The following is a 12942-nucleotide window of genomic DNA, read 5'->3' as shown; positions in this document are numbered from 1 at the left end:
CCTAGAGCTTAGATATTTGACATGTAGCATTGCCTAGTGGACCTTTACTAAAATTATTCAAATCATGACCCCTTGGGTCAAAATTGACCCCGCCCAAGGGGTCACTTGATTTTACATAGATTTCTGTTGGAAAATCTTCAGTTTTTTTAAAAAAATAAACCAGAAAGCCTAGAGCTTAGATATTTGACATGTAGCATTGCCTAGTGGACCTCTACAAAATTTGTTCAAATCATGACCCCCGGGGTCACTTGATTTTATGTAGGAAAATCTTCAAATATTTTCTAAAAATAAACCAGAAGGCCTAGAGCTTAGATATTTAACACGTAGCATTGCCTAGTGGACCTCTACAAAAATTTGTTCAAATCATGACCCCCGGGGTCAAAATTGACCCCGCCCCAGGGGTCACTTGATTTTACATAGGAAAATCTTCAAAAAATTTCTAAAAATAAACCAGAAGGCCTAGATCTTAGATATTTGACATGTAGCATTGCCTAGTAGACTTCTACAAATTTTATTCACTTCATGACCCCTGAGGTCAAATTGACCCGCCCCATGGGGTTACTTGATTGTACATAGAAAAATCTTCAAAATTTTCTAAAAATAAACCAGAAGGCCTAGAGCTTAGATATTTACATGTAGCATTACCTAGTGGACCTCTACAAAATTTGTTCAAATATTGACCCCCCACCCCGCAGGGTCAAATTGACCCAGCCCCAGGGTTTACTTGATTGTACATAGGGAAATCTTCATAAATTTGCTGAAAATAAACCAGAAGGCCTAGATCTTAGATATTTGATATGTAACATTGCCTACTAGACTTCTACAAACTTGTTCAAATCATGACCCCCGGGGTAAAATTGGCCCCGCCCCAGGGGTTACTTGATTGTACATCGGAAAATCTTCCAAAAAAATCCTAAAAATCATCAGTTTGACATTTGAAACATGTAGCACATATTACTCAGGTGAGCGATCCAGGGTCATCGTGACCCTCTTTTTTTAATTCCAATTTCATTCAATATCTTATTTGAACACTTTTGAGAAGCAAAGGAACATAATTTTCTTCAAATTTTTTATATCTATAGGGGTTATATTTATGAATAAAACAGACAATTTTGATAGGTTCACATGACACTTGAAATATGTGTTTTATAGAGTAATAAGTAATTTAGATGGAACAAAAAGTTGACATTTTGACTTCTTTTTTCAGGCTTCAGGCTTTGACACAGGATGTTGTTTGTTGTGGTGGCTTGGTCCAAGTTATTAATTCTGACAAAATTGGTACAGCAGGGATAATGTGTGATGTTGTGTATGCTTTGCTAGATGCCTTGCACAGACAGAAATAAAGCAAAGGTATGTAGAATGCAGAAAATTTGGTACACATGAACAGCAACTTAAAGTGTGCATATTGTTGAGACAAATATGTCCATATTTAATTCTTAGCTTGACTATTCACTGAATAAGAAGAGCTATCCTACTCACTACCGTGTTGGTGTGGGTGTTAGCATTACACATTGGTTAAGTTTTTTGTACCAGTCCACATTTTACCAAAATCTTATGTCTTATAGCTTTGAAACTTTCAACACTTGTGAACCAACACCATGTCCAGTTTTATGCAAGAGTAGATAACTCTGTCAAGGATTTTAACTGAATTATGGCCCCTTTTAACTTTCAAATCTTTGTTAAGTTCTCTTACCAGTTCATATTTTTTGTAAGCTGTTTGACATATGGCTTTGAAACTTTTATCACTTGTTTATTATAACTGTCTCTATATGTAGGCAAGAGTACATAACTCTGTCAGATATTTTGGCTGAATTATGACCCTTTTTTGACTTGGAAATTGGTTGTTTTCGTACAAGTCCATGTTTTGTCAAAACTATTTGAAATGTGGCTTTGAAACTTTGAACACTTGTTTATTATAATAATCTCTATCTGTAGGGAAGAGTACCGATACATGACTCTGTCAAGTATTTTGACTGAATTATGGCCCTTTTTGGACTTTGAAATTTGTTCAGTTTTTGTACACGTTTTGTCAAAACACTTGTTCATTATCATGACCCCCATCTTTAGTCAAGGCAAAGATATTTGGCTTAATTTTGACCTTTTTGGACTTGGAAATCAGTTAAGTTTCACCTACTTGGTACCATTCCATATTTTGCCTTACGTATTTGTCATATGGCTTTGAAACTTTGACCACTTGTTTACCTTCATAGTTTCCATATGCAAGACTACATAACTTGGACAACAACTTAGCTCAGTAATGGCCTTTTTTATGCCCTCAAAGATGGGCATATTAAAATCACACTGTCCATCCGTCTGTGCATCCGTGTAAATTCTTTGACATAGAAATTAGTTAAGTTTCGCCTACCATTCCATATTTTGTCTAGACTGTTTGATATAATACCAGTATAATGCCTTTGAAATTTTAAATACTTGCTTTCCATCATGGTCTCTGTGTGTAGGCAAGAGTACATAACTTTCCTTCTAACATCTTTTTAGCTAGGCCATTCAAAAAGTAACTAGTAACCCATACTTACACCATTTCTTGGAGTAGTCGAGCGCCCTGTCAGCAGACAGCTCTTCTCGATCAGTGCCTCTTATTTTGACTTTATAGTATCACATCTACATTAGCAGCATGTGTAATCAACTCGACAGTTTTTTTCTTGCTGTAATGAAAATATTTGATTTATTTTTAGCCTACCTGTCACATAGTGACAAGGGGAGCTTTTGTGATTGTCCTTCATCCATGGTCTGTCCTGAATTTCTTATGAACACAGTAGAGACCACATTTTGCAATCGATTTTAATCGAACTTGCACACAAGTTGTATTGGCATAATATCTCAGTTCCTTTCGAAAACTGGCCAGACCTCATCATGGGTTATAGATGTATGGCCCCTTAAAGGGCCAAAATTTGCAGTTTTGGCTTGTGAACAAGATAGAGACCACATTTTGCAATCAATTTTAATCAAACTTGCACACAACTTGTATTGGCATAATATCTTGGTTCCTTTTGAAAACTGGCTAGATCCTGTAATGGGTTCCAGAGTTATGGCCCCTTAAAGGGCAAAAATTTGATTTGCTGTTTCGGCCTTTACAGCCTTGAAGAGATTTCATTTATAGTGCGATTTGATATAGATTTGCAAAATATCTTTAACAATAATAGATCTTGGATTCCATAATGAATTCTTCAGATCCAATCATAGGTTCTGGACTTACGGCCCCTGATTGATGCCTGAAAGATCCAAAATGGGTTAAATTTTACCTTGTGAACACAATAAAAATAACATTTTACATTCGATTTTAACCACACATACACACAATTTAAGCCACAATAAGATTTTGTTTCTTACGAAAACCAATGAGATTCTGTCATGGGTTCTAGAGTTACTTCCCCTGTAAGGGGCAAAATTTTATATTTTGGCCCTTTCAGCCATTATAGAGGTTTCATTTTTGCTGTGCTTTGACATGAACTTGCACAGAATGTTTATCTTTATGATCTTTAGGCCAAGGTCGAAACTGGTTTATGTGGGATCAAAAACAACGCCACTAGATGAAATAAAAGGAAAAGCTTGTTAACACCCTAGAGGCCACATTTATTCCCTATCTTCATGAAACTTGCACAGAATGTTAATGTTGATGATTCCAAGGCCAAGTTCGAAACTGGGTCATATGGGGTTAAAAACTAAGTCACCTGGTCAAATCAAAGGAAAAGCCTGTTAACACTCTTGAGGCCACATTTATGACCCTGTCTTCATGAAACTTGGTAAGAATGTTTCTCTTAATGATTCCTAGGCCAAGTTCAAAACTAGGTCTTGTGGGTCAAAAACTAGGTCACCACTCAAATCAAAGGAAAACCTTATTAACACTGTAGAGGCCACATTTATGATGTACCTTATCTTATGAAACTTGGTCACAATGTTTATCTTGATGTTTCCAAGGCCAAGTTTAACAGGTGAGCGATATAGGGTCATCATGACCCTTTGGTTTTCATAACATGGTTTTTTTTCTCTAATTTTTCTTTAGATATAAAGACAAGATACATTCATATTACATGACCATTCATATTAAACATCATTGCAAAGAACTTTAAGAGTGTCCTCGGAGGCCATCAGAATGATGTTAGTTTATTTCTCTGTCAAGTAACATTCTCATTATTTCAGGAAGTTCATGTCCAGATTGGTTTTTTTTCAGCTCACCTGAGCACAAAGTGCTAAAGGGTGAGTTATTGTGGTTAGTGATTGTCCGTCATCCATCTTCCTTTAAACCACATCAGTAAACCACAAGGCAAATTTGATGAAACTTCACAGGAATGTTCCTTGTTCAAAACCACAGGGCCCAGGCCTTTGATATTTGGTATGTAGCATTATTTAGTGGTCTTTTACCAAGATGTTTTCAGATTACATTACTAGGGTAAAATATGGCCCTGCCTTTGGGGTCACATGGTTTGTATATACTTATATAGAGAAAACTTTGAAAAGCTTCTTGTACAAAACCACATGGCCTAGGGCTTTAATATTTGGTATATTGCATTGTATAGTAGTCTTCTACCAAGATTGTTCAAATTATCCCCACTGATATTAAAAATGGCCCCGCCATGGGGGCACATGTTTTAAATAGACTTGTCTTCAAACAACATCTCTGGAACCATTGGGTAGAAGTTGATGAAACATGGCTTAGATGTTTCTTAGGTGGTCCTCTTTCAAAGTTGTACAAATGGATATGCTTGGTTGCACATAGGGGCCACAGAGCTCTAAAAAAATTCTTCTAACAACAGATTCTCCTCTTAAACTGCATGACCGATTTCAAGATAACTTCACACAAATGGTCCTTGTGTGAACATCTACTTGTATGAAACTGCTGGCCTAATTTTGAAATAATTTCACTCAAATGGTCCTTGTGTTATCCATTACCAGGATTGGTCAAATTATTCCAATTCCTTGACAAACATGGCTGCCAGAGGGCCTGGTCTTTTTTCCCTATATGAATATTGTGATAACTTTAAAAATCTTCTTGTATGAAACTTATTGCCCAATTTTTAAATAGTTTCACACAAATGGTCTTTGTGTGATCATTTTCCAAGATTGATTAAATTATTAAGATTTGTAAAAAGGCATGACCACTGGGGTGTGGGGGCATGGTCACTTTCCCTATGTCATTTATAGTGAAAACTTGAAAAATGTTTTTGTATGAAACTGCCGGCCTAGTTTGGAAATAATTTCACTCAGATGGTCCTTTTGTGACCCTTTACCAAGATTGTTCACACTATTTTGTTTCATCAAAAACATGGCCTACAGGGGGTGTGTCAACTTTTCCCCTGTATGTATATATTGGAAACTTCAAAACTATTCTTGTCAGAAACAGCAGGCCCAATTCTAAAATAATATTACACAAATGTTTCTTGGGTGACCCTTTACAAAGATTGTAGTCTAAGATATTATTCTGTTTCATCAAACAGCAGTGCTACCATGGGCTGTGGTCACTTTACCTCTTATTTAGTGTAAACATTAAAGATCTTCATGCTTGATATTGTAATATCACATCATTTTCCCAATGTCTTACCCCACCTCAACCCTCACCCCATACCCCTCCAAAAAAAAAAAAAAAAAAAGCCACACACACATTACCTGCCTGTATTGATTTAGTAGAAACTTTTAGCTGTTAAGCATTTAGCAATAAACTGAGGTGAGTGATGTCAACATTTTAAAGCAATAATTGGTATAAAATGCTAAGGTGAATATAATAATAGAAGTTATCAATTAAAAAAAAGACCTGTCCATTCATCGATTATTCTCAGATTACCCTTCTGTGCATTACATTCACTTCTTTTTAGCTCACCTGTCATGAAGTGACAAGGTGAGCTATTGTGACCACTTGATGTCCGTCGTGCTTAATGCGTCGTGTGTCAACAATTTCTAAAAAAATCTTCTTCCTGAAAACCACTGGGCAGAATTACACCAAACTTGACAGGAATGATCCTTGGATGGTCCCCTTTCAAAATTATTCAAAGAATTAAATTCCATGCAGAACTCTGGTTGCCATGGCAACCGAATGGAAAAACTTTAAAAATCTTCTTCTCAAAAACCAGAAGCCCTAGAGCTTAGATATTTGGTGTGAAGCATTGCCTAGTGGACCTCTACCAATTTTGTTCAAATCATGACCCCGGGGTCAAAATTGACCCCGCCCCAGGGGTCACTTGATTTTACATTGGAAAATCTTCAAAAATCTTCTTCTCAAAAACCAGAAGCCCTAGAGCTTAGATATTTGACATGTAGCATTGCCTAGTGGACCTCTACTAAAGTTGTTCAAATCATGACCCCTTGGGTCAAAATTGACCCCGCCCCAGGGGTCACTTGATTTTACATAGGAAAATCTTCAAAAATTTTCTTAAAATAAACCAGAAGGCCTAGAGCTTAGATATTTGACATGTAGCATTGCCTAGTGGACCTCTACAAAGTTTATTCAAATCATGACCCCCGGGGTCAAAATTGACCCCGCCCCAGGGGTCACTTGATTTTACATAGGAAATCTTCAAACATTTTCTAAAAATAAACCAGAAGGCCTAGATCTTAGATATTTGACATGTAGCAATGCCTAATAGACTTCTACAAAATTTGTTCAAATCATGATCCCCGGGTTCAAATTGACCCCACCCCATGGGGTTACTTGATTGTACATAGAAAAATCTTCAAAATTTTCTAAAAATAAACCAGAAGGCCTAGATCTTAGATATTTGACATGTAGCATTGCCTAGTAGTCTTCTACAAAATTTGTTCAAATCATGACCCGTTGGGTCAAAATTGACCCCGCCCCAGGGGTCACTTGATTTTACATAGAAAAATCTTCAATAATTTTCTAAAAATAAACCAGAAAGCCTAGAGCTTAGATATTTGACATGTAGCATTTCCTAGTAGGCTTCTACAAAATTTGTTCAAATCATGACCCCCGGGGTCAAATTGACCCGCCCCATAGGGTTACTTGATTGTGCATAGAAAAATCTTCAAAATTTTCTAAAAATAAACCAGAAGGCCTGGAGCTGAGATATTTCACATGTAGCATTGCCTAGTGGACCTCTACAAAATTTGTTCAAATCATGACCCCTGGGGTAAAATTGGCCCCGTCCCAGAGGTTACTTGATTGTACATCGGAAAATCTTCCAAAAAAATTCTAAAAATCATCAATTTGACATTTAAAACATGTGGCTCATATTACTCAGGTGAGCGATCCAGGGTCATAATGACCCTCTTGTTCTGAGAAACAGTGATATCAAAGGAAAATTGATTGAGAGATAGGTGCTTATTTTCTCGTTCAAAATAAATACGGGTATGTCTTGTTAATATTAATTTTCTTTTCTCCTTTCAGGCATGAAGAGAAAAGTTATAGAAGTTCTGTCAATGAAAATAGGTAAGACAGTCGGCATATAAATAGAGACAGTGGAAAAGCAGGCAGTCATGATTTGCTTTGAGTGACAGTTAAGGGAGGTAAAGATGTATATACTGATGATAAGCTGGAGAAAATGTGTGTGAAAAAAAGTTCTGAACAGACTTTGAGAAAACAGAAACAACAAGAACACAACATATCGGAAATAAAAACATTTACATCCAGGAGACAGAATGAGAAGGCACATGTTAATCTTTAATTGAAGGGAGACAATCAAAAGGCCACATGTCAGAAGTAAACACTATTATTTGAAAAGTGGCAATGAGATAGCTACATGTCAGAAGTAAACAACAATTAATTGAAAAGAGACAATCAGAAGGCAATATGTCAGAAGTAAACAACAGTTAATAAAGAAAAGACAGTGATTATGACATAGTCAGGAGTATAAACATTTATCAAAGAGAGATTAAACGATTTTGCCACATGTCAGAAGTAAAACATTTATCAAAGAGAGACAAAACGAGTGTGCCACATGTCAGAAGTAAAACATTTATCAAAGAGAGACAAAATGAGTACACCACATGTCAGAAGTAAAACATTTATCAAAGAGAGATTAAACGATTATGCCACATGTCAGAAGTAAAACATTTACTGAAGAGAGACAAAATGAGTACACCACAAGTCAAAAGTAAAACATTTATCAAAGAGAGACAAAACAAGTTTACCACTTGTAAGAAGTAAAACATTTATCAAAGAGAGACAAAAAGAGTATGACACATGTCAGAAGTTAAACATTTTTCAAAGAGAGACAAAACGAGTTTACCACTTGTAAGAAGTAAAACATTTATCAAAGAGAGACAAAAAGAGTATGACACATGTCAGAAGTAAAACATTTATCAAAGAGAAACAAAATGAGTATATCAGATGTCAGAATTGAAAAAAAAAAACTGATCAGAAAAAGACAAAAAAAGACAGTATGTCAGAAGTATTTAACACATTTATCATGCAGATACCACAAGTTGAAAGCAGAAACATTTATCTAGAAGGGATTATTGAGAATGGCAGATGTCAGAAGTAAACATATTTACAGAGCAGAGGAAAAGTCAGTACATACTGTTGAAAGCGTTTTTGAAGCAGAGGAGGGCTAAGTTTGAGAAAATGGTAAGTTTCAGTTTTTTGGCTCTAATTTTTTTGTGTATAACAAGAATATATTTAGTAATGGGTTAAATACAAGAGGAGCATACTTTAGTAGAATTAATTAGTGTTTCATGTATAATAGCTATTGAAGCCTTAAAAGCATCATGAGATTGATGTTGGTAACAAATTAGATAAAAAAAACAAACATATTAAATCACGTTTCAGATAAAAATATTTCCTAGAAAACTGTTGATTTCATGTATATTTTCATAAGTATGTTCATGCTAATTATAGCTGCATTGAAGTATTGGTAATTTTGGTAAATATAGAGTGCATCTAACAAAAAAAGTCATTTACTCTTTCACTGCAAAGTTTTTTTATTTAATATCGTATTAATCTGTTGTTTTATAACAATTAGCACATTTTAAATTTAATAAAGTGTGTGATACCAAGTTCTAAGGACTTATTCACAATTTTAAGGCAAACATTTCTCTTTTATCAAATATTAAAGATAAATGAGCCGCGTCATGAGAAAACCAACATAGTGATTTTGCGACCAGCATGGACGCAGACCAGCCTGACAGTTTCTTTGATTGCAACAGGCTTTGAAAGCGAACAGCATGGATCCTGACCAGACTGCACGGATGCGCAGGCTGGTCTGGATCCATGCTGGTCGCAAACGCGCTATGTTGGTTTTCTCATGGCGCGGCTCAAATATAGGTGTTGTGAAAAAGTGACCAGTGGTACAAACTGATTGACAGGAATTTTGCAAGATATTTTGATAAATTACCAAAAGGACATAAGTCCTTACGTCAAAACTTGAAGGAAAAAAAATGAAAATTTATTTCTGATCTTGTGTAATAAAACACTTGAGTTACTTGCTGGTCAAAAGTCAGAACTGTTTGCCCTCGGACTTTCAGACCTCGGATAATAGTTAATAGTTTTGACCATTGACTGGCAAGCTATCCAGTAAGTGTGCGGACTAGTAAACATTTCGATAAGTGTATTGGCTGGCAAGCCATTTGATAAGTGCATATTGATGAAGTCATATATGTTACAATATTGACAGTAAGTTTTGATGATATTTCATCTACCTGAGGAATAATTTAAACAAGTGACATAGTAACATAAAGAATTCAATGGAAAATGCAGAGAAATGTTCTCTAAGATATATTGGAGTGAACCAGTACAGAATGTGAAAAGAAGCAAATAGTCACAAATTTTATTTTATGAAGTTCACACTTCCTGATCTCAGTACAATGTACATGAAGTTCACACTTCCTGATCTCGGTACAATGTACATGAAGTTCACACTTCCTGATCTCAGTAAAATGTACATGAAGTTCACACTTCACACTTCCTGATCTCAGTACAATGTACATGAAGTTCACACTTCCTGATCTCAGTAAAATGTACATGAAGTTCAGTAAAATGTACATGAAGTTCACACTTCCTGATCTCAGTACAATGTACATGAAGGTCACACTTCCTGATCTCAGTACAATGTACATGTTGCTAACAGGTATTAAAATTTAGCTTAGGTTTTGTGTAAAAACAAACTTTATATCAAATCCTACATGCATCTAGATTTTTACTTGCTGATGTTGATGAGGTATCCATGTTTTATTTTTATGTCAAGAAAAACTCTTGTTAACTTAACTTTAAATGGCATAACAAAAAAGCTTTCATAAAACATATTATTGGAAGGCATAATTGATTTTATGATTTTGTTGACTCAGCCCCATAAAAGGTGGATAATTTTTAGCTAGAACTGACTTAGTTGTCTGAGCACTGTATTCATTTAAATAAATAGTTGCTTATCAACTAGCATATGATATAATAGAAAAAAGTAGATTTTAGCTTGTCTGATTTTTGAAAAAAATCTAGGAGTTATTGTTGTCACTTGATCATAGCATTGGTGAAATTTTTTTTGTTTAGGTCCACCTTTTCTCTAAAACTATAAGAGCTATAGCTTTCAAACTGCCATCATTAGATGAGTGAGTAGGCCAAGAACCATCAGTTACAATCACTTGCATTTTGTCAGAATTTTGGCCCATTTTATGCTTAAAAATTTGAATTTCTTGGTTAAATTTTTTGTTTAGGTTTACTTTTCTTAAATACTGTAAGAGCTATACTTCAGAAACTTTGCAAGATCGTTTATCGACATTAGTTGAGTACAATAGCCTAGAACCATAACTCTTGCTTTAATAGAAAGTTGGATATCTTTGTTTAATTAGAAATTTTGCCAAGATCCACTTTACTTGAATATTATAAGAGCAATAGCTTTAGAACTTTGCAAACTTGTTCAGCATTATTAGATAAGTACATAGACCAAGAACCAGAACTCTGACATGTAATTTGTTAGAATTATGGCCCTTTATGTATGTAGAAAACTGGAATTTCTTGGTTAAATTTTTATTTAAGTCCAATTTTCTTTAAATACTATATATAAGAGCTATGGCTTTGAACCTTTGCAGACTTATCTATCATTATAAGCTTAGTGTGTTGGCCATGAACCAAAACTCAGTCTTGCATTTTGTCAGAATTATGGCCAGAAAGTTGGAATGTTTCGGTTAAAAATTTTGTTAGGTTCATGTTTCATTAATACTTCAAAGAACTATAGCTTTGACATTTATAATCACTAGATTAGTAAGTAAGTCAAGAACTATAACTCTCTCATGCATTTTGTCAGAATTATGGCCAGAAAGTTGGAATGTTTTGGTTAAAATTGTTTCATTAATACTTTTAAGAACTGTAGCTTTGACACTTATAATCACTAGATTAGTAAGTAAGTCAAGAACTATAACTCTCTCCTCCATTTTGTCAGAATTATGGCCCTTTAGTTTATAACTTAAAAAATTATTATATCTTGGTTATTCTGTTGTTAAGGTTCATTTTCCTTGAATACTATAGTTTTGAAACTTGTCATTAATTAAGGGAACAGTAACTCACTCTTTTCTTGCATATTGCCTTATGTAAAGTGTTTAACAGATGAGGGTTGGTACCCACATGCTCTGCTCTTGTTTAAAGTATAATGTAACAAGTGATACCAGTTGAGTTCTATGAGTTTTGCTATAGAATGTATTACCCTAATGTAAAAAATAGCTCCCATATCAAAATATTTATTAAAACTTAGTCACTCAAATCACTGGTCAGTATTACTCTGGTCTGTAGCATCCTTAGAAGGACCTCTGTCAGCTTAGTTCTTGAAAGCATTTGGGGGCCACAAATGCTAAGAATATAAAAAAATCTGTTAATAACTTCTCCTCTTGAACCACTTGATTGATATTCAACAAGAATTTGTTGCAGCATCTTCTGATAATGGTTTGACTTTACTATATTTAGGGGTCATCAGAATAAATGTTTAATTGTCCATTTCTCAAGAATATTCGCCAAACTTGGTCTGTAGCATCTCAGGATTAACCTTTCTCAAGCTTCTTCAAATGGTTCATCTTGACTACACTTAAGGACCATCAGATCTAACAACAGAAAAATGCTAGAAGACTAATTTTCATAAACTGCTCTTTGGAGGTTCACCAAACTTGGTCAGAAGCATCCTTGCATGGTCTTATCTCAGGTTTATTCAGATGGTTCCTTTTGATTGCACTTTAGGCACACCAGGGCTGAAAATAAAAAAAAAAGAGTTTTAAAGACTTCTTATGTATTATCCTTGGACAAACTTAATGACAGCAGCATGATTTGTTATTTTCTTCTCCATTCCTTAACATTTTATGTCATTTTCATGTCCATTGTTTAATATTGTGTATGCAGTGATGAATATTAAAAAAAAAACTTTGCACAAACATCCATCATGATAAAATGGTTTGTTACATGAAAAATTACCTCCCCTAGCAAGCCAGCATCACATTTTGAGGTTATGTTTGTTATCCAGTTTATAACATTCTGATGCACGTATGGATATTCAAATAACTTGGTTAAAATATTTAACATAATAAAAAGCTGTTTTGTGCAAGACTGAGATCCCTAGCTTACAGGTCATGGTCACATGTTGAGGTAAAAAGTATTTTTTCCTGTCCTGTCTATAAATATGTAACTCATGAATAGATTTTCAAATAAGTAACTTGGCATTAACATTTGCTATAGCAGTATGACATATATTTTTGTCAAAATTATGTAATAACTTACAGGACACACATGTTCTAACATTTTATTTTAGGAGGGGATGGAATGCACTACACCTAGCTAAAATAGAAAATCCCGCAAACAACATCTCATGTATGCTCACCAAACTTGGTCAGGCTTTTATCAAATCTTTTCACATTCATTTACAGTCATTGTTCAGGAAACTTGGTCAGGTGTATCCTTCAGCTGAACTTGCTAAAATTGTCTACTAGACTTTAGTTGCTAAATCACTTGGAAAAGCTTCTTCTTAAGAAGCTCTTGATTGATCTTTATTAAACTCACTCAAG

Source organism: Mercenaria mercenaria, chromosome 1, assembly GCF_021730395.1.
Source record: "Mercenaria mercenaria strain notata chromosome 1, MADL_Memer_1, whole genome shotgun sequence".
NCBI classification, from domain to species: domain Eukaryota; kingdom Metazoa; phylum Mollusca; class Bivalvia; order Venerida; family Veneridae; genus Mercenaria; species Mercenaria mercenaria.
The sequence above is the reverse complement of the archived record's forward strand: the minus strand, read 5'-3'. Positions refer to the sequence as shown.